Genomic DNA, 21,369 nt, shown 5'->3' on the forward strand with positions numbered 1-21,369 from the left:
TCAGTGCCTTGATTTGTGGGCTCATGTGGAAAACCTCATTGAAGATAAGTAAATCAATGCACACACGAACGTCAGGATCACCCTAGTCCTTTTTTAAGAACAAAGGGTCAGTAGGCAGCTGTGGTGTAGAATTAGAACGCCCATCTCACGTGCAAAAAGGACCCTGGTTCAAATACTGGTGCCACGCAATTCTCCACTGGATTATAAAAAAAAATAAAAAATTGGTGTGTCGATGGAATTGCATAAATAGATTTGGGGTGCGAACTGTTGCCGGTGAACACCTTTAGATGTGCAGTGCTTCACCAGAACAGGATTTGGCCACCCTCGTGTAGAAATTGGCTGCAACCTCCAATTGAATACTCCAACAAATCCCTGGTCCTCAGTCCCCAGCGGCTGCGATGCAACTGAGCACGGCAGCGGTCAGAGCTGTGATGCAGCGGAGGGGGCTATGATTCTGTGGCTCTGGACAAGCCACTATCGGAAACTGACCCTGGCAACGTTTCACACTGCAATCCTAGCTAGTGAGGCTAGTTTTACAGAGTTGTTCAAGGAACCTGCGTACATGAGATGGGATATCATAAGTCTTAGTGAGTCTAGGAGGCTATACTATACTAAAAGGGAGGTATGTATTATATTGTCAAGGCAAGCCTCAATAACAAACTACTATACATGGAGAATGCATACATAACTCAATAGCACAACAGATGTGGAGAAATGGGACCTAGGGCAGGGCTCTGTCAGTAAGCTTACAGCGGGTAACACAGATGAGTTGTACAGCGTTAATGAGGGGGGGCAGGCATCATAATTAAGCTTTAACCAAGTAAGACAAGTTTACAGTATAAGCAACGAATGTTGATTTCAGAGCAATAAGAGCTATAATTATTGCGTGCTTGGTGGAAGCAGGCAGTAGGAGAGTTAGAGAGGATGCCGTTAAATCATCGAAGCAGACGAATAATTTTAGAAACGCCAAAGTATGAAAGCCTACAACCTAACACACAGGATAGAACTGAGTTATCAAAGCTAATCCATAGGTTTGAAGCAACCGGAATAAGGTGGCACAACATAAAAATATTAAAACAAAAACTTTGTTTTAATGGCATCTCTTGAAACCTAAAGAAGCTTCAGAATCAGAATGCGAAACCATTATTTCTTCCAATCAAAGCAGGGAAGAGCCTGTAACTATTCTGCTGTTGTGTACTTTGTGCTTGGGGTCTGGTTGGACAGAAAAACCAGATTGTGTATATACATTCAGATGTTTCCAGTAGGCACATATAAACTTTTAATGCATACATACTGAAATGCTGGAATGTATAACTTCTGCACTATATGCAATTTGTTGAGTAAAGGAGTCAAATATGGAAAGCCAGGCATAAAGTCAACTTGTCTTGTGGTCCTTCATAATAAAAACATCAACTGAAAGACGTATCAACGCTTAGCACAGCTTTGCTACTGGCACCAAGAGAAACAGTCAGGCACAAGAAAAAAGGCAAAGGTAAAAGTGACTAGTCTTTATTATACATCCATGAAAAAGCAAAGGTTCTTGGAAATGGAAAACCGTTCTCATACTGTAATCCAGCAGAACTTTTGCAGCAAATTTTTTACGGCATGTAATTAATGACCTCCAAGCAAGGCTGGGAGTTAGGTATAGTAAATTGTGACAAAATGCCTAGTAGAAATGAGCTTCAATAGACCTGTTGGCAAGTAACAGCAAGCTCTAAGAAAATGCATAGTACAGAGCACAGATATCTCGCCTCAGCAAAATTCATACTTCTTATCCTTAGACATAAAACCTACTAGCTAGACCAGCCCCTGCCTACCTTGCAGAATTTTGCACTTCTTGAGATAGCCAATGACCCCTAGCACCCTGTTTTCCATATGAAGGCCACACAGCAAATGAAAATTTAACACATAAACTTCACGTATGCAGGTATCTTGCATATGCATCACAAGTAGCTTATGTAGATGCATCCATTTAATTTTCGCATGCAGCACCTAGGCCATTATAAAACTGCTTTGCTGAACAGCAAAATTTGGTTTGATACCACGCATCTCAGCTGTCAGCTTTTCTATGTTATGAAAGAGGAAAAATAGCTGGACAATATGTTATTGCTGTCCTTAAGGTGGCGGTTCCACGGTCGCCATCTTAGAAGTAGTTCAGATTCTGCCACCAGGCTACGCCACTAATCCATGACTGAGGAATTGAGTACCCAGCCACCCAGCCCTCTCGACTCCACCCAGCCCACTCCAGCGGTGAAGAGACGACATTTTTGGCGATATTCATACGCCTACTGCGCCTCACTAGTTTAGTTTATAAATGTGACTTTAATATATTTGTAAAGTTTATTTCCTTTCCTTTCTAATGGTGCATTTGGTTTATAAATAGCTGCAACGATGTTTAAGCTGTAAAGGAAAACACAAAGGTAAGAAACGGCTTTTCAGCTCTACTTGTCTCGGGAAAAGCAAAATTGTGCAAAATCTTTTGCACCTAGAAAAAAACCGTACGAGGTGTTTTGAGATTAGATGTTAATGAACAAAGTTTAGCATTTTTATTACTGTGTATCGCATAGTTTATTAGCCACGCGCCTGTGAAAAGTGTATAAAACAGGTAATTATACATACAATAACTTTCAAGATATGCATTCTGCTGCTGAAATTTTTTGAGCAGTTGGAGGTCGTACATAGTTCGCTTTTTCCTGAAAATATCATCTGTCTGCTTCATTTAGTGTAAAAGTTATTTGTGATCAAACTTTGCGTTTTTTGCAAAATGGCTAAAAGTAAATGCTAAACTGTTCAAGTAATAAGCTTTTATCTGTGCTGAAATTTCGCATGGAAAAACTTTACACCTCGCTGTCAGAGGATAAGCATCGGTTTTGTTCGGCTCTCGAGGAATGTGCACTGTCAGGATGATTTCAGCTAATTTTTTCGTGGTTCACTTGAAGCGCGCGAGCTCTTCATGAAATATTTTAAACATGATTGAAATGCTCCACGGCTTGTTTGTTTCTGGCGAATATAACTTAAAGGTTCGGGCTTTCGTTCCTTTATTCAACCGGTAACAATTATCAACTACAAAGTGTACAAAAAGCAAATAATAGTGCAATAACAGAGCCACGTGCGATGGATGGATGGATGGATGGAATATAGGAGCGTCCCCTTTGAAACGGGGTGGTAGCAGTAGCTATCATGCTCATTTTTCTTCATATATCTTAATTATTGATTTAGAATGGTTAACTAAACCATCATTCTATTTATTAAATTTTGCTCCTACATTACTAACATTATGTCACTTCTCTACTTTTAAGCCACCAATCTTCCAGCCGTTTTTTGCTAGTTTCCACCGCCGGTTTATTCACCCGGCCACTGTTATCTCTAAACCCCAGAGCTTCAGGAACAGTGGCTGCGCCTGCATCAACTTCCGGATGGATACCATTGCATTCGAGTATAATATGGTCAATTGTTTCACTGGAGTTTCCACATACAGCACATGCGTCATCTCCATTGTTAAATTTCTTTTTGTAGCTGCGTGTTCTAAGGCACCCTGATCTAGCTTCAAAAAGTAGGGCACTGCCTCTTGAGTTATCAAAGAAATCTTCCTTCCTGATCAGCATTTTCCACTTTCGGTATAATTCCACACTCTGTTTCTTTTCCATCGAATTTATCCAATTTTTACCTTCTGTGTTTTTCACCTGTTGCTTAATGCTCTTTATTTCTCCGTCCTTGTTACTAGCATACTTACTAGTTAGTTTCCTAGTTCTTTTCCTCCACTGTGAGTCAACGCTTTTTAGGTACAGGTATTTAAATACTTTAGCTGCCCATCTGTTACTGTCCAATTTCCTCAGGCGTTCCTCATATAATATTTTACTCTGAGCTTCCCGTACTTCGAAAGATGCCCAGCCCATATCTCCCTGTACCGCCTCATTTGTAGTTTTGCCGTGGGCACCTAGTGCTAATCGTCCAACGGATCTCCGATTTATTTCTAATGTCGACTGTACCTCTGATTTCAGACACAAAACCGTATTTCCAAAAGTAAATCCGGGCACCATAATTCCTTTCCAAATACCCCTCAATACCTCATACCTATAGTATCCCCACAATGCTTTATGCTTCATTATCCTGGCATTCCTTCGCCCTTTGGCCTTAAGTGATTGCTCATGCTTTCCAATGTATGCCAATCCTTCGTTTACCCATACCCCCAAATACTTATATTCTGCTACTCTAGGTATTTCAAGGCCTTGAATTTTAAGACCCTGATCAGTTGAGCCGTTGAAAATCATCAGACCCGACTTAACTGCGCTGAAACTGAAGCCTAGAGCGTCCCCTTCGTCTCCGCAATACACGTAGGATAAACGTAGTAGGTAGCGCCATCTATGAAATTTTATGTGCACTAAAATGTCGAAGTTCAGAAAAATTACGAGGATGGCACCACAAACACCCTGAATCGAGGGGTATTTACGAGAGGATATTGTGCTTCTACAACGTTTTCCCTCTGCCCTTTCCTTTCCATCGGGCGAGAGAGGTAAGCACTGGCGAGTCGGGTCGAACTGAGGTGCAGGTGCTTCGCGCATGCGCAGTAGCGCTACTTGAAAATGGTCCCTTGACAAATGTACACTTGCTTGCTTTGAGATTTATTTATCGCCTCAAATTAAGTGTGTCATACTGTTTGTGTGCCGAAACGTTGCCAGCTAAGGCTCTCGCGCTACTTACTTACTCTACTTACTCAGCAAGATATAATCGTGGCGGAGACATTGAAATTTTTTTTTCTGGTTTTCTTTTGTAGTCTAGTAGCGCCCCTCGCGCCGCGCTTTTATCACAAACAATGGCACGGCGCTGGACAAAGAAGAATTTGGCACTAAGCGTCTCAGTGCAAGCAGCGAAAAAAAAAAAAACAGTTCGAACCCGAACGCTGTCGGAGCTGGTTATTTCTCGTCTTAGCTCCGTCACAAAGCTATCTTCAGATGTTCGCGGTGTTAGCATATATTGTGAAGATATGGAATTTAGACTCTTTTTATTTTTTCAGTGGCAAGAAGAAAAAATATCTTCCCCTTTCTACGATAAAATGAATAGTAGGGCACGGAACTATAACACTGCATAAATTAATATAATATAATTTCAAAGAGTGTCTCCCTAGGAGAAATTGCACGAATACTTGTACCCTCTGCCACTTTACTGGTACAGATAAAATGTTTCGACAGTCTGCCAAGTACAACTTGAAAACCTGAACATGCACAAGCATGCCTCTTCAACCTTCCCACTGAAGTTCCTATATAGCGCAAGCAGTGCAGGCTCCAAAGAAAAGGAGAAAAAATGATATAGTGGGCAGCCGAAGAAAATCACCAGCGTTTCATCATGTTTTTTTTTTTGTTTTTTTTTTCTGAATGTTGCGTTCCGGTGATGATAGTAAAGGTGCCGCAGTAGCTGCCGGGGATGTTTTCGGTGAATGGGCAAGTAGGAAACAGCCATGTGAAGCTTCTACAATACAAAAATGTGATGTTGAATCGGGTTTTGCCACTGCATTTCCGTCATTCCCCTGACTAAAAATTAAAAAAACGACTAAAAATTAAAAAAACAACGATGAGGCTCAACGCTTCTGAACCGAATGTCGAGCTTAGCTCAAATGAGAGAAAATACTGTAATGAAGAGTTCGACGAAATGCAGTCTGATCAGGTGGTGGCATAAAAAAATATACAGGCTCACTGGCCAAGTCAAAGTTTCATGAAAACGTACTATCGTTTCGACAGCCCTACAGCTTCGTTGTTCACAATGGAGAAACCAGACAAAAAGCACTAGTTTATATCTTCTCCAAATACCTTGACTTGATCAGTGGCCCTATATATGTATATTTTTTAAAATTTTTTATGAGAGAAAACACTGAATTGGTTTCCTGTTTGATGCTTTTATTTGCGCTTATCTTATTTATTTTATACGTGCATGATGTCCCGTCCTCTTCCCAGCTAATTCCGCTTCGTGAAGGGGGATATACCGCGGATTGTCCGAAGCATTACGGCGTCTAGGGTAAACCGTTGATGCATTCGGCAGGGAAGCTGGTTCGGTGTTCATTTTGCTATAATGCTATACCTGCCTAGCATCGCCTGCTACCGCGCTTTGCCGCTGTGGCCGGGGGCGTGGAGCGTTCGGTCTATTTTGCCCGGGCACAGTGAAGACGGCGATGTTGCTATGGTGATGGCAGTGTTTACGATTCTTAGAAAAACGCACCACTCACGCAAGTGAGCAACAGAGCTAACGCTCTAAAAGCCCGTCAGCAGGCAGAGCGTTTCCAAAAGAATGGGGTCCTTATCTCGAGTAAGGTAGATACCGTGTCACCCAGGCGTCCACTCACCCACCGTCTCAAAGCCCAACTTGTTGACTTTATATTTGAACCTTGTTTTGAAGCAGCTCGACTTCCTGTGCTCTGAAAGGTATCCGATCATGTTAGCAAAGTGACATAGAAGCGTGTGAGAATTTCGAAGCATACAAAGAACGTGCTTCCGTTCGACCACATGAAGCAAAACCACTGTACTGCATTGGTATGGAAAAATTCACAAATTATAGCACATGCCAAATCTGACCGAACGCGATCTGATCGATGCGTCTAATCGTTTGGCATTTGCAGGAAAACATTTGGTAAGCATGGGCGCTCTTGCATGGAGTAAAAATTGGGCTCTGATTATTATGTTGCAAATGTGTGAATGTACAAGTGCCACATCACGAAATTATTTACTACCAATACATAAAGCCGAAAGGCGGGCTCAACACTAAAGTATACTTGTTGCATACGTGTGTGTGCCCTGTGAAATTAGTACAATAAAGTAGGCTACAAGCTACAGTAGTCCACCCAACATATTGATTCAGAAAGCGCATGCATCATCACGGGAAGCTGCAGCAGGACAGGTCAGCGTCTTTCATAGCATGCTACTTTTCACATCAGATTTCAGTGTCGAGTGAAATTCTGCAGGAGAAAAATGTTTCTAGGAGATTGATTGTTAAAATTTTATTCTAATTGCATGAAAATACTGTGTTCCTTTAATTGCACACACACACAAACACACACGCACGCACGCACGCGCGCGCGAGCGAATAAATAAAATAAGACTGTGGAGCATCCAACTGGGAGTGGGGAAGTGGCCGCCATAAGCGCCTGCAAAACTGTCCCCGTTAGGTCCTTTCTTCTGGCAACCTTCCTTTACAACCCCTTCTCCCCTTCCTCCATTTCCCACATAGTTTAGTGTGAATGCGCCTCCTCAGTGCCGAAGAGAACATGAATACATTCCGGCCTCCTGCGCGATAAATAGCCTCTTGGTGGATTTCACATCTATTTCGGAATATCGATTCATCTCAAAAAGAAAAAATTGGCAATCATTCACTTATTTGCACATTGTAACTTACCAGCTCTAGTTTCCAAGATTGGACAAGCACGAACAAAAAATAAACAAGGGCGACTGTTGACTGAAGTTCAGCTAATTATAGCTACGTTATCATATCTGTAATCACGTTTGATAAAGCAAATTTCTGGTGACCGCAAGAACTGACAGCTTCCACAGTCAAGGAGTGTTCCGATCCTTACTATATCTATGGCATCAACAATAGGGAGGTTCAGAATATGGTACCCCTACCGCTTAGGGGCCCTGTGACAGTAGGAGCACAATTCTCTATTATAGTGCGGATAGGGTCGCCGTATTCTAAAGCTCGCTAATGATCACTCGATTGCACAGCCCAAAAGACGAGGATCAAAAGAACACAAGACAGGCGCCGACTTCAACTAAGGTTCATTGACGAAGTGTGCAGAAATAATGCCATTCGCTTTTCCTTTTCACTGGTACTAAGATTGCACTGTGCAATCATGTTGACACCCTGTTTTATTTGTGTTCAGTCAAGCTAGCCTACTGCAGTCCAGTCCAACCCCCTCACGCTCCGTGGGTAGGAGCAATGTTCTCACAAGATAACTGCAGCACTGCGAAAGGCAGAGGAGCCCTTTCAATTGCGCTCCTAAGTGCCTCTCGCCTGTGCGCACTATAATAGAGAATTGTGCTCCTACTGTCACCCCAGCCAATTTGGGGGGGCCAGAGGCGCTTAGAAGCACAATTGCCTATTGTATGCCTGATCCTGGTTGGACAGGCTGGGGTGCCTCTGCTTTTCCCTGTGCTGCAAACATCTTGTGAGACAAGTATAGACAAGAGAGGGAAGGCTCTTGTCCAATTGTCAGGGCGCGTATTGTTCGAAGTAGTGGTGCGTGGGGTGAAGAGGGGACTTGAATGGCAGGACAGGGACAAAATCCCTCCCCTGTTGTGGAGCCGCAAAAACCTTTGAAAGTTCACAAAAACCTTTGAAAGTCCACACAGCAAACACAAGAAAAGCGTTCAGGCAGTTCAAGTTGAGAGGGCTGGGTGGCTGGGTACTCAATTCTCAGTCATGGATTAGTGGCGTAGCCTGGTGGCAGAATCTGAACTACTTCCAAGATGGCGACCGTAGATCCGCCACTTTAAATGAAGATTTCATGACTCTGACAGAGAGTATAGAAAATTGCTATTAATTTTTATCTCTTCAACAGTCTTTAACTGTCTCTGTTTCTACACAAGACAAGAATAAACACCACAGCACAAGCGGAAAACTTTATCAATCTTGCTTGTATTTCTCCGCAATTTCTGCGTGCTCACGCTGATTGCTTCGCTGGTGAAAGCATAGGTTTCATTATATGGAGTGAAATCAGCAAATAATTGCTTACACAACAATGTATGTCTTACAACTGCTAACGGTGAAACGTACGCTAACGTACGCTGTCCTAGTCGGGCAACGAGACCAACCATCGACAGCTGATTGGCAAGCACTCGCCGTGGTTCTAGAAACTTTCATTTAGCAGAAATGATAGGGGATAAAATTGATCAGTACTTATAATATCATATCATGCTGTACTGAAGGAGGCCAAACAACACAATTTGCAAACCTTTTGGAGTCGTACGCGAAAACAGCTGTAGCATATAGCCAAAGTCGCCTGAGAGAGAACTTGATACTTTTGAATGAGAGCAAACAACCTACCTCACAAAATTTTCTAGCTTTCACAGTGCTATCCAACACCTGCCATTGACAAAATACTCGAAATAAAGCCTCGTGTTCCATGTGCAGCTCGCTGTCCACGGTCAGCCAGCGGATTGCAACGGCCAACTGTTTTCGCTGTTCAAAACACTCGATGACACTCGGAACATCTTGCATCGCATTCTAGTTGAGTTGTCGTAGTTGGAAGTCGAGCACAACACCATATTCCCAGCACATTGAGTGGAAATATCAAGAGAATAAAGGCCGAAACTGCACACCTGCAAGCAATGCCAGCAGACACCGAACCACAAAAACGACACGGAAGTCAAAATTCACGTGATAAATCCTAGCCGTGACGCAAAGTCCGCCAAAACGTGGACATCACCTATTACTAATATCGACAAAGTATGAGACGACCGCTAACATAGCTACATTGTGCCGAGAGAAAACGGTGGTGGTGGTGAAAAACTTTAAGCAATGCTGGGAGCCTTAAGTGATTACATCCTAATGACGGGTCGGCTCTTGGCTGTGAACGGAAGCTGGTGCTTTCCAGCAAATCCCAAAGCCCAGTCCGTCAGCCGCTTTTGAATGGCCGGGTCAGAGCTGGACACCGCAGCCTCCCATCGCTTGAGGTCGGAGAGTTGCCAAGTGGCGGGAGGGTGGAATTCCGAGCATTTGATCTTAATGTGTTCAAAATCAGCTATAGGTGCCTCACACAGGCTGCACTGTGGCGAGAACAGTCCTGGGTGGATCAAAGCTAAGAAAGCAAGGGATGGGAATTTACGGTAGCTTAGTCAGAGATTTATGAGGAGGAGGTAGAGGGTTCGTTGATCACGGTAATGGAGAGATTTCGTGATAGGATACGATGCGCTCGCAAACATCTCCCCAGGCGGTGGCATTCCCTGCTCAGCTGACGTATCCTCAAGCAAAAGGCTTCGTTGCCTGGGTGACCCATATTAATTGAACAGGGTATTCGGGTGGGGGGAGGGAGGCGAGGAACCGGAAGGCCGGGCCAGAGATCCGACTGCGGGCGAAGTTCCGTACGGCGGATTTAGTTGCTAAATATGGTGGCGGCTTGAGTAGTAGATATGGCAAGGCAATCGCCGCCTCCTCCGCTTCCAGGGAAGTGGAGGCAAAAGTTGTACCGGCCACGACCAGTTGCAAAGGCCTTGATGTAGCTGTCCTCGAAGGCCTTGATGTAGCTGTCCCACGTGCTTTCACACGGGGTTTATCCTCCTACACATTCGCAATCGCGTCCTATATACGAGAAACTTTCAGCATAACTAGGAAACCTTTCTTCTCATTGTGCCGTCCGACAATGTGCTGCGTGCCTCGCGGAACCGAGAAAGAAGGGAACGAAACAGAGCAGTGGGTGGAACTGATCGGTTCAGTGTTCGCTGCCTTGTACTCGTTACAGTATGGACAAAGTATGAGACGACCGCTAACATAGCAACATTGCGCCGAGAGAAAACTGTGTTGGTGGTGGTGGTGAAAAACTTAATGCTATGTTGGGAGCCTCAAGTGATTACATCCTAATGACAGGTTGGCTCTTGGCTGCGTGTTGTCGCCGGAAGCTGGTGCTTCCCAGCGACTCCCAAAGCCTAGTCCTGCGGTGGGAACAGTCCTGGATGGATCAAAGCTAAGAAAGCAGGGGATGGGAATGTACGGGACTGAAGCTGGCACCACGTCACCTGTTGTAGCTTTGTCAGAGATTTATGAGGAGGAGGGTAGACGGTTCGTTGATCATGGTAATGGAGAGAGATTTCTAGATAGGATACCATGCACTCGTGAGCATGTCCCCAGGCAGTGGCAGTCTCTGCTCGGCTGACGTATCCTCGAGCAAAAGAGTGAGCTGCTCCGTTGCCTGGGTGACCTGTATGAGCGGCACCCATAATATAATTGAATAAGGTGTTCGGGTGGGGGGAGGGAGGCGAGGAACTGGAAGGCTGGGCCAGAGATCCGACTGCAGACGAAGTTTCGTACGGCGGATTTAGAGTTGCTAAAGATGGTGGTGGCTTGAGTAGTAGATATGGCAAGGCAACCGCCGCCTCCTCCACCTCCAGGGAAGTGGAGGCAAAAGTTGTACCGGCCGTGACCAGTTGCAAAGAGGTGGAGACAGCGCTGAGGGCAAACGCAGGGCGGGAGGGATATGAGGCAGCGTCTACGCAAACGGTCTCTGGCTGGAAGCCATAGTGTTTGTGAAGAGCTTCTGCACGTGCCCTGCGGCAAGCGACATGGTGCTTGGGTGCGTATTCTCAGGCAGAGGATGCACCTTAAGAATGCGCTGGAGGCGCCGTAATGAGAACACTTGGCAGACACCGCTAAGCCCTACTGATTAAGAGATAAGTGAAATTTGAATCCATGTTCACTGCGCTTCAGTTCTCGTTATTGCTGACGGGAAAATTTTGTCGTCATCATTTTGAAGTTCGGTGCAGGCTTGGGATAGCCCCCCTCACTCCCCCTCCATTTTGGCAGTAATAGTGGCTTGCGAGGAAGTGTGGTGCGCTTGTTCGGTCATTTATGGCAGCCTTTTTTCTTTTTTTTTTTTGCGCATGGCATCACGTGTTCTCACTCCTTCGCATATTCCCATTGCTTGTATCCATGCGCTGCTCCTCATGCGCTTAAGTTGCACGCTGGGCATGCGCTGTTTACAGTCAGTGCAGTGAATTATCCTCAAAACGTGAGAGGGCCATTCGTAAGCAGGCACCACTTTTACTGGGTTGGATTGCAAAGACAGTAGTGCATGCCGTCACCGTTTTGATGAAGATTTGACCACAGGCATGTTCTCATGTTGCTGCAAAATGCTGTTATCACTGCTACTAACTGTTTATATTTGTGCTTCGTAGCTGCTACAGAGCATACATTTCCTGCTCTATTACTGCTCCAAAACACATATTTTACTGCTCCAGGAGCTGCTCCAAAGCCTATTTTAGGCATCCTGAAGTCAACATTGGATGTTGGCTGTAATACGGTGGTCTGACGTGGCCTATTCAACTTTGTCAATTACCTGCCTAGTGTTATGTCCTATTTTCTGGATGGCCACAGAGCACGATGGACCATAGGGAAGACCTTTTCCCAGTTGTCCCCTGTGTGTAGGTGACCCAAGAGGGCCAAGATAGTGCTAACTTATATGTACACTCGGCAGCTCAAAACAGTATTGTCTTGAAGGAAACAATGTTAAAAAATTAATTACAAAGTACTGGTCCACAGCACACACACAAACACAAAGAAAAAAAATTAGTAAAAAACAACGAAAGGGTCAGTAGTGTTTATTGCACTACATATTGGCTAATAATCATCCATTCGCTCAACGCCTACAAGGATGTTCGTGTTGACACATCTCGTGTCATTAACTGCTTTGATAAAAAAAAACAATGGAGGACTTATTTTCCTTTGAAAAATGAGCAACAGTGTTGCATTATTAAAAGCAAGAAGAAACGATACCTATGTCATCGGTGTTTTACTTGTACTTACTTTTGCACTTCACGACTGGCACTCTCATTAAAGTAAAATATTTTAAGATAAATAGAAAATGATTATACATGAATACTGCTAACGTAACCAAACCGTTAATAATCAAAGCATGACTTATGATAAAACACCTGTGTTGTTTGCTAGCTATTACTCAACAACAAAAGCACACAAAAAGCGGTATGTAAATGAAAAGTAAACAAAGGAATTGTTATTCTTTTTGGTAGAAACTCCTCCCCCTCTCGAAGAAAAATATAGTCTTGGGACAGCCACTGCTCAAAAGGCAGTGCCCCAAAAGTTATCCAAGTGGCCACATGTCAACCTAAGAGATCGCAAATATTACCTAGGTCAATTACAGATTCGATCCATCATTCAGTGCTGAAGTGTGCATATGTGTTGTCCATCCCTTCTACAGCATCCGTTTGCGCTGCCACATTCAGGATGAAGAACCAACAAGTCTGCACTCAGAATTCACACAAACTAATAGGGGAGACCATAGTGCAGAAAAGTGCAAGGCCAAGAAAGCTGCTTCGCAAGTTTCATTCACTGCTGTTTGATGAGAAACACGGAACCTCGGCAGAAGCTGTAGTGCTGGAGAAGTAGAACAGTTGCTGTGTGGTATAAACAGTGACCTTTAAATAAAATCTGAGTTGATATCTCATTTCACCTACTTTATTTACATTGTGCCTCACCTTTCAGCACTAACGGTGTGGCACTCATGCACCAGCTAGCCTGCAAATATATTTTTGCAAGATGTTTGAGTTGCTTATAAAAGTATGCATATACCCCGTGCCCTTTTGTGCAGTAAAATGCAGCGGGACATATGCACATTTTATAATGCAATTCATACATGGTGAGAAATGTGGGGAACCTCCGGTGAAGGTGTGGTTGCTGGTGAAGACAAGCGGCAGCAGTGATACCTACTACAAAACTCTATACAACAAGGAACACTAGTGAAGTATACATCACTGTAACCTCTTAAAGCAACACTGTTAAGGATACTCAGGTGTCCCCTAATTTTTTTCAGTTCTGACAGCTTCATTCGTTCCCCTGTCCAGTCGTGTTCTGCTTTTGCATAACACTGTGGTGTTTAAATGCGTTCAAAAATATGCTGCCCACTATTAAGGTACCTCCCTGCCTTGGTGAGATACTACTTACTTGAGGCCAGCGTTACGGAATAAATTACCCCTTGTGTGCAATGCTATGAAGCACTGTTGGAGTCACTTTGAGCATGCGATGGCTGCCGTCACAGTGTCTACTCTCCTGCAGATTCTGGAAAGCTTATCAGGTGCAGAAAAAGGATCTTCACTCTACCCCTGCTGCTGCCAACTTTCTTGAGGCTGTGAAAGAGCCCCTGAAGATGCACGATAACTGCTACTTTCTCTCTGACCACTTTTCTCAGTTTACTGGCTTGTCTGTCCACCCTTTTTACTAGGTGTTCAACAACTGACACTGAGAGTGAAGGCTGGTATCCTGCTTTAGAGAGGCACTGCATCATTGAGAGTGCTGATATTAAAGTACAATTTCACAATTCCTCTCTAGCCTGCTCTCAGTGCACAGTGTGGAAAGGCAGCAAGGATTGCCTCTGTTGCCCATGGGCTGAAGGGCTCAGTTTTTGAGTCCCTTTGAAAAATGTAGTGTTGTCTAAAAACCTCACTAAATTATTTTACGGTACTTCGTGTGTACAAAATTCTCATAAAGAAAGGTGTTAGGCAAGGAGACACAATCTCCCCAGTACTATTCACAGCTTGTTTAGAGGAAGTATTCAGAGACTTGGAATGGGAGCAGTTAGGGATAAGGGTAGATGGAGAATACCTTAGTAATCTACGATTTGCTGATGACATTGCCTTGCTAAGCAACTCGGGGGATGAACTGCAAATAATGATTGATGACCTAGACAGGAAAAGTAGAAAGATAGGCTTGAAAATCAATATGCAGAAGACTAAGGTAATGTTCAACAGCCTCGGGAAGGAACAGCAGTTTACATTAGGTAGCGAAATACTGGAAGTAGTAGGCGAATATGTCTACTTAGGACAGGTAGTAACCGCAGATCCGGACCACGAAAAGGAAATAACAAGAAGAATACGATTGAGATGGAGCGCATTTGGCAAGCACTCGCAGATTATGACTAGCAGCTTACCGGTATCGCTCAAGAGGAAAGTATACAACAGTTGCATCTTGCCTGTACTCACCTATGGGGCTGAAACGTGGAGGCTAACCAAGAGAGTTCTACTTAAGTTGAAGACAACCCAGAGGGCTATGGAACGAAAAATGGTAGGGGTAACATTAAGAGATAGAAAGCGTGCAGAGTGGGTCAGACAAATAACTTAAGTTACCGACATTGTAGTGGAAATTAAGAAGAAGAAATGGACATGGGCAGGACATGTAGTGCGAAGAGAGGATAACCGATGGTCGCTTAGGGTAACAAACTGGATTCCAAGGGAAGGAAAGCGTAGCAGGGGGCGACAGAAAGTTAGGTGGGCGGATGAGATTAAGAAGTTCGCAGGGGTCAAGTGAATGCAGCTAGCACAGAACCGGGTTAAGTGGAGAAATATGGGAGAGGCCTTCGCCCTGCAGTGGGTATACTCAGGCTGATGATGATGACTTCGTGTGTCAGTACTAATTGTTTGAGGCACTTAGGAAACATAAAAACATACCTATCTTGCTTAAGCAGAAAAACATTTCATGCCATAGGCAACGAAAACTATAAATCATTTACAAATCTAAACGCATTTAGCCACTGAGGTGTGGTGCTCAATTGGCGACAACGGTGAACAATAGTAAAACTACAAACTAAATGTGATGGTGAAAGGCAGCTGTAAGTTATAGTGAAAGAGTGCTGTTAAGAGATGGTTGGTACATGAATATGACTCGAAGCTGCATTAAATGAAGCAACAGGTAGGGTGCCTCAGTAGCCAGCTGCTTTCAAGGAGTAAACACTGCTCTCTCTGGCAAGCATGTTGGCTCCCACACTTGATCCTGTTTGGCTGCACCGACCACTGTGCATTGGTGGGCTGTTCGTGGTGTGGTGTGGTGGACAGCAGAAAACTACTGCTGTCGTGCAGAATTCCACAAATTTGGTGTTCTTCCAAGATGGGATAGTACCGGAGATTGTTGAAATAAATCGGAATTAGTTACATTAAAATATACTGTTTTCTAGGTCATCTGCTAGAAACTCTGCACCTTATAAGCATTCATACTTTTGGGCAATGCAAGTAGCATATTCTTTGGTGGTTCATTGACGTCAACGCCAAAAAATACTGCAAAGCTGCACCCTCTCACCGGTATGCAAGGAAAGGTAGAACATGAGGAAAAAGAAGTCGTTTCAGTGGTGTGGTGAGCACAGCGTCAAAAAAATTTGGTGTTTTATTTTATGGCGACATGTCCTAGAGGCTGTTCTGCTTGTGCTGACAGCAGCGGGAATGAGTTTTGCCTAGATGGACGAATGTGGACTATTGGAACCTGTTTTTTGGTGGAAGCTAGGAAGGTCGCCCTTCATCATCTGACTTTGCGAATGCCACGGTTACACTGCCCATAGGTCAGTCTTGGGTAGCTCATCCCTCACGGCTGTTGCAGTTTGTTGGGACAAGTTGCTGTTACTTGGTATTTTGTCTGCTTCCATGATGACCTTCACTGCTCACGCTCAAGGAGTTCACTGTGCAGCACTGTGAATGTGTCAACAAACGCCGCTAAATATGTCTGTACCGGAAGTTACTGCTGCGAGACAGTTATAGCTATTGATAATGGGTTTGGCCTTTTCTTTCAGTCAGTTTAAACACTGCAGGCATAGGCTGTGCCTTAGCATACCTGGGCTTTTGATCCAAAGGTAAATGTGTAAAAAGTAAACTGTGCAGAAACTTATCATTTGCAGCTCAAGTTCCGTGCTACTGATGTAGCCATGGGACTGGCCTGGTGAACGGTTTTCATGTTCATACCAGTGTGGCATCATTTTACGCAATTTGGCAACTTTGTGCTCTATATTCCGAACAGAAAGAAAAGAAAGGCATTAGTGACCACAGTCAGTTCTCAGTGCCCTCCCCTAGTTGCAGTGTAAATTAACCAAGTAAGCCAAGCCTTTTCGGTATTTGGCCCAGAAGCATAATAAGCTAGCAGAGTCTTTAACTGTGGTGGCGATAGCAGTGTCACTTGCAGAAAAAACGGCTTGTATTGCACGAATTTGCACAGTCCCTTGATTCTGCATGCAATGAATTGTTATAATTGCTTATTCAACGATGTAATGAACTAAGCCGAGCTGTTGCCAGCTAAAAAAAAAAAAAAAAGACTATTTATGAGTTGTGCTTGTGACAAATTCCCTTTCTGAGACGGTCATTTTGCCTTATTTTTCATTACTTCATAATTTGGCTAAAATGGTATTCAGCACAGTATGACAGGCTATTGGAATAATTAATTTGATTTGGTAGCACAGAGCACCCTTTCTGCATTTGGCAAAGTATGCTTTCATTGCTCTGTGGGAAAATTATTCTGCAAAAGTCATGTGCCTGTTAGCTGGATTGATTGGGTTAACAATATTCTAAAGTTACCTGCAAGTACACATTGTGTACTTATTCATCCAGTCTTGTATCATTTTTTTCTGTAAATGTCTTCTAGCATACGCTTGATATATCCTGTCCTCATGCATATTCAAGGAAGAAAGGGGGGTACAATGCACAGTTGCCAGTTGAATTTGAGCATGTACACACTGTTCATCTCTCCAGCACTACTTCAATGCTGTCACCGTGAACTGTTGTACACTTTTGCAAAACACATGGTACATTTGTTTCAGGCTGTACATCGTACCGGCCCATTCTTCATACAGCTGCGCAAAGCCTGCAAAGGCCATATTGCAACATGTTCAGAAGCCCTTCTGAGAGTCCTCCAAAGCCATCAGATTTGGATTTGGGATCTGAAAGCCCTCCGCTAAAAGCCTCAACTTCTTTTCTCTGAGAGACCCTCCGAGACACAGCAACAGCACAAAAGGAACAATGATGAAAGACCCAGGAATCTCGGCAAAAACCATGCAAATAAACACAACTGGTTATAACTAAAAACAATGGAAAATGTTTAGTCATTCTGGGCCATTGAGTATTCTGTAGAATTAATGTTTTCTACTCTTTGGCCGAGAACGCTTATCAGACATATCACTTCAGTGGCCGACTCACGAGCTGCTCGGAGCACCCTCTTCAAAAATACTGGCAGAGCAAGCATGAAATGATCATTATAGCATGATTATAGTTGCATTAATGCTTTGTGCTCTTCAAACTGCACAGTACTGGGAAAGAACTATCAGTATTATAAAGGATGCGAAGATAATGAAAAAACCCACAGCCAGCACTGATTGCCAAGGACATGGCTTAATTGAATACTGTGGGGTTTTGAGGGACTGGCTGAACACACGCCGGGAAGCCAGCCACCAAGGAGTACCAGAGCGATGGTGTACAAAGCAACTGGCACCTGAGAAGGTGACAGTGGTTGCTGGTATGTAACATTACTCTGTTAAAACTTGTGGACATTAATTTTCCCTCCTTCATTTCCTCCTTGCTTTTTCGCAGAAACATTCACATTCTAGGGGTTCAATACAAGTGTGTGTCCAAGTCAGCTAGGTGAATGGTAATTTACTATTCGTTCATCCAGGACCCAATCCAACCTGGAGGATTTCATTAACTACACAGTCAACATCCAATAAAGTGCGGATAAATGTTTTGAAGTACAGTGTGTTCCACAATTGTATGCGCCCCGTAGAATACTTCTCCTTGTAAAGCTGATGCATTGTTCAAGCTCAAATTTCGCACAAAAATGTCATTTGATTGGCAATATACTGTCCTCTACAACATTTGTTTGGCTAACTTGCCTGACTCAATCACGGCGCAGCAATCCACTGTCCCAGTGATGGTACTGGTGAGGCCATCTTATTTTGTTTGTCTCTGCTACAGAAATTTCACAAAGGGAGGGACGCCGGCAGAGACTTTTTTCGCTTTGCCATCCCCGCAAACAATGTAATCGAATATTCAAATTCAGACTGAATCAAGCAATTGCCCCAAACAAATGTGGTATGAAACAATACTGCCAAGCAAATGCCGCTTCTGTACAAAATTTGAGCTCAAACGTAAAGTTCTCCAGTGCAGCTGAGAGAAGCATTCTACAATATTGATGTAATTGCAAAACACGCTGTGTGTTTAACAGTGTTTTACTGGAGACATCTGTTCCAGAGAAACTAAATTGCCAAGTGGTCTTACATTGCCCCATGGACCCTCTTGCGAGAGGCCCCTGTCTAATAATCACACTGCGCATGACCCCAATTGCAAAATTTCGACGAGCGTAAAGCTTTTTCCTTTACCATGGCTGAGACAAACACAAATCACTTGTTTGTGATTTCTGACTCGCCACCTTGAAGTGTACTTTGTGTGCACAAAAACCACAAAAACTAGACGAGTGAGCAAGAAAAAATCAACCCGCTACCAGCAGCAATCTCGCTGCACCACTATTCCAAGTACTGCAATAAGTTAAAGCCTATTGTGCACGGCCGCAGGTATACTCTATAAGTTCCAATTAATATGCTGCTGTTTGGCAGTGGCTGAGTACAGGATGGGCACCAAGAGAAGCACCAACCATGAGGACAACAACTATGATTAGAAAAAAAATAAAAAGAAGTGTGCATGAGAGGGCAAATGAAACTTTTATTTCAAGGTCAACAAATGAACTCCACGATTCCAACTCACATGATTTACTGCGTGTGCTGCTCTTCCCCCGTTCCAAACAAAACTGTGCTCATGAAAAAACAAACAAACAAACAGGATCCATGTTGCAGTGGTGACCCACCTCAAAAAACAGTTGCTGAATCAGGTGGCACCATTTTCCTGTGAATAAAATGAGTTTTGATAAATGCTTCCACCTCCGCAATACCTAGCTGATCAGAGCTAAGGCACTGATCGTGGGTACAGATTTGTTTCTAGCCACAACTACTACTTTGCAATTGTGGTGAAGGCAGGTTAAACTCCTCGAAATGAGGAATTGAATTTGCTTGTCCAGCCACTTACATCGGTGGAGCTAGGTGACTACACAGCCATTCATAGGCAGGAATGCTTTAAGCTGAGGTGACAAGTGGTTCTTGTCTTGTACATCAAAGTCGAACAAATGACAGCAACATATATAATATCAGACTGGGTCTACATCTACCCAGAGCAGCATTGGGTAACTGGCAGCAGACCATGAGCTGAGGCTTCGATCTGCAATAGTCTGCAACTTGGCCCCGATTGAGAGAGCGCAAATGATGAGCCTACATTTTATTCTGTCTTCACATGGTTACATCTTTGTAAGAATTTGCAAACCAACTAGATAGCCTAACCATTTACACTCTTGAATTATATTATCAGCGATCATAAAAGATCACTGGGTAACCAAGGAGACAGCAATGCGGATACTTCCAATTTTTATAAAGCGCAAAATGCCCATGTGAGAAAATCGCGGAGGACCTTAATTACTTTAGTTTTTTTAGCGCGCGCGCATGGATGCGGCTATTGTCATGAGGTTGTTTGCGAAAAAAAAAAACAGAGAGAAAGGAGGGGGGGAGGGGGGGGGTGCGGCGCGAGCGGAGAAGCGTGCTAAATGCGAACCGATCCGTTAGTTCTTTCTTTTCGATTACAAAATGCCGCCGTGGCTTAAAGCTGTTTCCGCTGTTACTCTATCGCAGCGCAATGAAAAGTTCCCGACAAAGTTTTTCTTTTGATTATTTTTTTTCTCTGCTGGGATGTCAAGCTTCGCCCAAAGGCTATGGGCCTGGTGCGCTGCAGCTTTGGCCGAACATGTGGCGCCGTCTGGGAGGCGCCGCTGTAAAAGGCGGCTGTCTGGATCCGCAACCGGGGGTAGCGCCGACGCTGTGTTCCGATTTCTTTTTGGTTCCCCGTAAGAATAAAAAATAAACAGCGACTAAAACAAGGGCCTGTACTTACTTAGTCATTTCGAATCTCATATCGCACCCATTGCTTTTCGTTTCGGCTGCGCATTTCCCACTTTTTTTTTTTTTTTTTGTACAGTACTTGACGCTAGGTTTCTTTCAAGCATGCACGAGCGATCGCTTCTTTGTATCGAGCGCGCAACACGCGAAAAATACACACAAAAAAAAACGGGTCTTTTTTTTTTTTTTTTTTTTTTTTTTTTTACTTCTGGACCCAACTCGAGCTCTAAAAGTTGTTGTAACCAGCGCTGGCAGGTCTTCGGACACAGCCTGTGTTGTAGAGAGCGCGGAGCCTTCCTGCCCAACGGGAGCTTTTTTTTTTTTTTTCTTCTAACGACTTCCTAATGATAGTTTCCAGCTGTTATCGGTGCTCGCTTTTGGGAAGCCTAGCCTGACGTAAAAGACGTAGAAGCACGACATGGAGAGCGAAGTACATTGCAGGAGTGCGCGCTTGCTGACTTCACACACGTTCATGGCTCCCCGCAAAGAGAAAACGTCCTTTTAAACTAACAGCTCGATCTGCTGTTGTGTTTATGGGTGTCATAATAGGTACAAAAAAAAAACCGTCGAGAGGCAATCGAAAATCAAGTTGTTTCTTTTTTTTTGCGGTTTCCTTGGAAATCATACGAGAGCGATGTGTCGCATCGTTAACAGTGGCACCCGGCCTTGCAGATGCAACTGGCACCCGTCATATTGCGTGGGTTTGCCAACAACTACATAAAAAAAATGAATTACATATGTGGTGAAAAGACGCCGAAAGGGCCGAATAAAACTTACCTCCAAGCTGACTTCGTAGAAGGCGGTTTTCATTTCGTTAGCGCATTTTCTGAAGGCCCTTCTGCACTGTGAAGTTCCCCGCGCACTCCACGCACGTGCTGGCTTCGTAAAGTTTCTGACCGCGCACCAAGCAGTTATTCTTAAAT

The 21,369-nt window shown here is 43.9% G+C and overlaps 1 protein-coding gene across 6 annotated transcripts in view; it reads right to left on the reverse strand.

Annotated features, from left to right (window-relative positions):
* Window positions 1-21,369, reverse strand: part of LOC146170995 (uncharacterized) — a 107,142-nt gene that overhangs the window by 71,812 nt on the left and 13,961 nt on the right. Inside the window, exon 2 of one of the 6 annotated variants that reach the window (XR_014702989.1) lies at window positions 19,157-19,349. The exons of the other annotated variants lie outside the window; for them this stretch is intronic. The gene's annotated coding sequence lies outside the window, so the exon portion shown is untranslated. Of the gene's footprint in view, window positions 1-19,156; window positions 19,350-21,369 lie in introns of those variants that run through there. 6 annotated transcript variants of the gene reach the window in all.

Source organism: Amblyomma maculatum, unplaced genomic scaffold (genome assembly GCF_055883805.1).
Source record: "Amblyomma maculatum isolate TAMU_Amacu unplaced genomic scaffold, ASM5588380v1 scaffold_24, whole genome shotgun sequence".
Lineage (NCBI taxonomy): Eukaryota > Metazoa > Arthropoda > Arachnida > Ixodida > Ixodidae > Amblyomma > Amblyomma maculatum.